The sequence below is a fragment of the Lygodium microphyllum genome, chromosome 16, assembly GCF_053477565.2.
Source record: "Lygodium microphyllum isolate KBCC chromosome 16, Lygodium_microphyllum_v1.1.10, whole genome shotgun sequence".
Classification (NCBI taxonomy): Eukaryota; Viridiplantae; Streptophyta; class Polypodiopsida; order Schizaeales; family Lygodiaceae; genus Lygodium; species Lygodium microphyllum.
The window spans coordinates 93,981,284-93,987,650 of record NC_141150.1 but is presented as its reverse complement, the minus strand read 5'-3'; positions in this window follow the sequence as shown (position 1 = coordinate 93,987,650).

Here is a 6,367-nt window from a genome sequence, read left to right as displayed (position 1 = left end):
CAACATCTATTTCTACCAAACTTTCTCTTTATGAAGGAACCAAGGCGAGAGAGAAGTTCTTCTACTTCCATGTATGAGGTGCAAGTTATCTTTTGTGAACATGGTTTGGTGTATAAACATGTTTATACATGCATCCATTCCAAACACTTAAGAGGTACATGTAGTATTAGTGTTTGCATGCAAAATATGCCTTCCCTTTCAGAACATGGTCCATAAAGTCGTGACAATTGCATGTTGGGTTTTGATTCATTTTTTGCATTTTCTTTGCCTATCCCCTAACCAACCTTAACATTTCACATAACTATGGACTAGAATCCTTTTAACAGCCCAGAGGCGTTCTTCGAGTCACTCTCTACCACCACTTTCTCTAGTGAATTTGGGGATGTTGACTCTAGTTGGGTAGACAATGGTAGACCCTCAAATTTCAAGTTTATTGTACCCTTTCTTTTACATTGATTTGGAGTTACACTTTGGCTTGTGAGGTATTTTTAGATTTGGCATAGCAAAGCCTAACCTAGCTTACACTTAGCATACACTTAGTGTGTGCTTATATTTAGCTTACACATAGCGGACTCCTACATGTAGCCTTTCGGGTCTCTCTCTCTCTCTCTCTCTCTCACTTTTTTACTCTCAACCTTACTCTTTCTTTCTCTCTTACCCCCTCACTTTCTCTCTCTTACCCATGCTCTCTCTTTCTCTTCTTCGCCCCTCTCTCATACATCATATAAAATATTATATATGCACATCAAGTTACTTGTTATCATGTTAGCATACATTCATCTTAATTAGCAAGCTCGATAAAAACCCCTTAAAAGCCTTGTTTAAGAAATGGAAACTACCTCTCTAGTGCATTTAATAGCCCACCACAATAGTCCCATTAACGAACTCTATAGCACGTTTATCCTCATAGCAAAGATCACCTTTTCTCTACAGTAAATCACAACCCTAACATGTCAAGAAACTTGACCAAAATCATGTGAAAAATGACTTTAACATCTTTGAGAATACCTATAATAACTTATGCATTTAAATACCCGCCATAGATGTGTTTCTATAGGCCAAAATACGTTTACAAAGATGGTTATTCTTGTGTTTACTTGAAGAAAGAACCTCCCTTAAACTTGCGGGGTGATGGCGCCCTTCATGTTGGTCCAGACAACAAGCAAAATATATTCATAACAAAAATGGAAAGTTTACCTTGTAAGCTATGATAGAAGATGTGCCATCTTCTTTCATTGCAAATCCTCTTGAGAGCTCAAGCTTTGTGTATGTGTGTGTATTTATGTGGCCTTTTTGTTAAGTTATATTTTTCCTTCAACAAGAGGAAAGCCAAAAATAACAAGACATTGGTTTTAAGATGGAAACATGTATAAATATGCGTTAATAATTATGATAAATTTATCACTCTTTTTTTGCATTTAAATTGCTATTTATATTATTATTTGTCATTCAATGAGTCTCACATATATACACGTGAATTTCATGGAAAAGTAAACACACCCACGTCCATGTCTCTACTCCGATTTTGTTGTAGTGAATGCATGCAATATATTTTATTCATATATTTCTTCTGATCATTATCATCCTTCTTTGTCTGAACAATATTTACAAATTTCTACTTATTAGCAAAAAACAACATCGCCTTTATTTTTTTGACTAGCTATAAAAGCTTGATTTGTAATGCACATAATGGATCTATTTTATTGAGATTGTTCTTCTTGTAGCAAAATAGAAAACAACTTATGAAATGAAAAAGCATTCATATTACCTTTCATTATCAAATAAAGAGCAGATGCAAAACTATGATAAGAATCAGAAGCCTATTGAAAATACTCTACATAAGTTAATGTCTAGAAAATACTCAAAAAATCAATTGATCCTTAAGATATTTTAACTTTGTCAAAAAACCATCCTTGAAATCACCTTCATCTATGTGCTTATTTTCTGCAAGTAAGCAATACATGCCTCATTTCTTCATGATACAAACGTGGAATTATATCCCAAATATCCTTGGTGGTCTTAGGTGCATGAATATATGGGATCATGGTATGTTTAAAATGGACAATGCAATCAAAGCATGAGCTTTTGCATCTTTGCCATTGTAAATCTTCTCAAGAGTAGGTGGTAGTCGTGCTCTAGCATAATAACAAGACTAAAATCAAAACACGTAACATCCTTAATAACACATGTTTTTGTTGCAAATGTAGCTTCCAAAACATTATGGGGACATTTTGCAATTCCATGCATAATGTTCTGATTCCCCTTTGCAATCAATACTTGATGCATCATGTAAGCTCAGAGTGGACTATTGGTTCCATCCAACTTTTCCTAACATATGAAATACATAATTATTCCAATTTGGCCATTGATTGTACTTAATGCAAAATTTGTCTATATAGAAGAAGATATGAACAAAACCAACCTATGCTATAGTAGCACAAGATTAATTGATATTGGAAGGGGTTCTATCTATAGAATTGTTTGTTGTCAAAAATTCTACACAAAAGGATAAAATGTCTTGTGTAGTACTACTAGTAGTACAAATAGAGATCAAAACAAACCTAAATAAAAAGTATGTGGAAATCTCATCCAAATCTAAGGAAATCAAGTCATCAGTGCTAAAAACTCTATCTAAGAGATCAAAGCCCACTTTAATACCAATTATTGGATTTAGGGGGCTACATGATACACACATATCTTGAAGAAGAAGACACTTGAGAGAGCACAACTCAAAGTCTATTAAGAGGTATCAATAGAGAAGATTCATAAGACTTAGTATGCCCTAAAGTGAATAGTCATATATAAAAGGCCAAGGAAAAAAACTCCTAAAGAGGGAAAAGACCTCCTAAAGAGGGAAAAAAGTACCATGACAATCCTAAGTATGTCACACACATCACTATGAAATAGAAATTAGCTCAAAAGAAGTCCAAGAGGTAGGGAAAGATTTAATAAGAGGAAAAAGATGGGTAGTCAAAACCTAAAAAACTTCAAAGGTTGCACTTATCGATGCATGGTACAAGGCAGGGCCTTCTATGCCTCTCCCTTAATCCAAGCTTTAATTAAATAGCAACTAGATGTATCTAATTTTGAAATAGAATGTACATTAGGGATTAGTTGTGAAGAATCAGAAGACCTTCCATAGTAAAAAATTAGACATATTCTAGTAAGAAAATTGAACAATATCAAATATCTAAAGTGGTGCAAGAAGGTGGTGTTTGAAGTAGTAGTATATTTCTTGGATGAGAAAAATCACAAAGAGAAGGTGTCTTTGAGAAAAACTTTTACTAACAAAGAAGCATTATATACTAAATGAGAGTTTATAGTATATGGATGCTCCTGTGGCGAAGGATGTACAAAAGACCTTGGAGCTTTATATACATACCTGGAATAAAAAATATTGAGCATACTTCAAGTACAGCTTTCTTAAAAAAGATAAATAATTAGTTTCATTCCATCTTTGCCCTTCATCTCTTGTTGAAGCTCCTTAATTGATACATCAATGCCTACCAAAATTGCATTAGGGGTTGCATTTCATAATGCGGCCTACTCATTAGGCTCTAATTCAAACTCTTAAATATGCATTTCCTCTTAAATGCCTTCATTATCACTTTCATTAATTGATGATTTTGAGACTTGGGGCTCTATATTGTCTTACATCTTGAGGTCTAATGGAGTGGAAAATGATAATAAATCTATGCAACCATCATCTTCATTGTTGACATCTCTAAGCATCTCTATGAAATAGGTAACAAAAATCCAAGGTAAGACTCCTTTGTAGTGGTCAATAGTTTAGAGGAGTCGACAACCCAAAATCTCAAAGGCTCCTATCTCCTCATGTATTTGTGCCTTTATATTCTATTGGAATTCAATCTTCTTTTGGATAACCTATCAAAAAATTCAATCACCATAGACTAGGATGCAACCTAATTAGTATAATATAGTATACTAATGATTCATAGTAATTAGTTGTTATCAATATGAATTATTATAATTCATTGTGTTAATATGTGATTCATGATGTGATACCTAGCATCATAATTCTAATTAGTTGACCCACATATCCAAATTTGTCATCGATGAGATTTTGATCTCTTGCACATATACATGACTATTCTCGAAAGGGAGTATTAATGCATGAATCTTAAGTTAAGTCAATATCATCTATCTTTTGTATTTGACGATGATGTCCAAACACCTGCATATTATTAAGAGCATGAATGTGAAACAAAAAAGGCATACTTGACACAAAAATGGAAACAATAAAATATTATTTCAAGATACATGATTAAAAACATGGGAAAAAATTATTACCTCCTTATCACACCCAAGGCTTAGCTCTAGCTTCTCTCAACTAATGTAAATACTTCATTTACATGCCTCTTTAATGCATACACTCAACCACCCAAAAATATAAAGTAGAGATTCGTTTCTTTTGGCATGAATGTTCTTCTTATGTTTGTATCGTATTTCGCTAGGTCCTCCTTAATGAGGTCTATCATGCACTCTACTTTTTAGATCATGAAAATGCTCGAAGTCTTTCACTCTTCCACCTTCAAACATACTTGGATATGCTTTCCATGTACAATCTCATTTGATATCTTGGATGACTCTTGGTTCATCCATGTCGATCAAGCATCTTCATCAATGTTTTCAAGTTGCTTTTTAGGGTAGTAAATGTACTCCTCATGCAACCACCCCTACACCATGAAATCCCTAGCATTGTTCTTACACTGCATAGAGTTCTTCAAGACTCCCATGAATCTCCCTATCCAAAAAAATCCATCAAAAGCTAGTAACTCTTGCAATCTATATCTCCTTCACTATGATAATCGGGCTTGGATATCAATGAAAGATGTTGATAAACTCCTTCTCCATCAACCAAACAAGCTCTATAAACTCAAGCTTCTTTTCTTACTTCTAATCCATCCTTTCAAAAGTAGGAAACTAATATATTAGTATTGCATGAATAAACAAATATTTCTATTCTAAGTACTAAAAATATTGAATACCTTGTTAACTTGCTTAAGAGATATATGACATCTAAAAAACCATTAATTAAGAATCAACCAATAATAAGGGATAAATTGTGCTACTCTAGTGCTTACATGAAGGATCAAGGAGACAACAAGCAAGGTGTAAGAAAAAAATCTTATCTTTAAAACATTATTTTGAGTCGGTGTTTCTAGACTAGAAGGTTGGAATCATTCATAGTGCACACAAGGGGGTCACTTAGAAATATGTAAGCATATCATGTGGGTTCGAAGGAGGGGATCATTAAAATACCATTTTTACTTGTTCTTTACACATAGAAAGGTGATATATGAAGGGGTTATTTATAGATTGAATAGAAAAGAGGTGTATTTTATCTTGCAATCCTCCTTTCTTGTAATGACCTTAGTAAATTATTTTTTTATAAAAAAAGGCCCTCACCTTCTTGCAACACATACGTTGTCTTCCATGACAACCACCTTGTCAAATCATTGAACGACCTTCATCATCAACATCATCATCGCCATTGATGTCATCACCATATCATCAAATCTTGTAGCCTCTTGCAAAGTCTACACACAGATGCAAAAAAGCACGCAAAGCTAATTCAATCCCATCCCAATCAACTTGATACCTAGTACTCCCCCCTTTTTGCTTTCAAAAGTAATGTGAAAACTAGATCAGAAAGAGCCAAGCCATGGCTCAATAAATAGCATAGCATGAGGGAATCTACCTAAAGGCTATAAAAGCCCAAGCCTCTAAGGGTTGTAGGAATTAATGGTTAATTGTCATTCTTGATGCATAGCATCAGGGAATCTACCCAAAGGTAATGGTTAATTTTCATTCTAGATGTGTAACTTGTCCCCCAGAGAGAGAGAGAGAGAGAGAGAGAGAGAGAGAGAGAGAGACATACATACATACATACATACATACATACATACATGCATATATATATATATATATATATATATATATATATATATATTTGTGATAGAGGGAGTGAAAAAGAGAGAGTGAGAGAAGGAGATAGTGAGAGAGAAGGATAATAAGAAGAGAGGGAGAGGTATTGAGAAGGAAGGAGATAGAGAGAGAGAGAGATAGTGCGATAGTGAGAGGGAGGAAGAGAAGTATTAAGAAATAGGGAGAGAAGAAAGAGAGATAGGGAGAGGGAGAGATAATGAGAAAGAATAAAATAGAGATAGAGAGAGGGATAGTGAGAGAGAGTGAGAAAGTGTGATTAGAGAGAGTGAGAGATCAAGGGCCATGTATTTGGATTTGTCCTTGAGGGTCGTGTGTTGGTTCATGCTTGTGGTTTTAGAGGTTTCCATTGTACCAAATTCCCTTCCCACTACTCAAATTCCCTAGTCTAAGGTCAGAA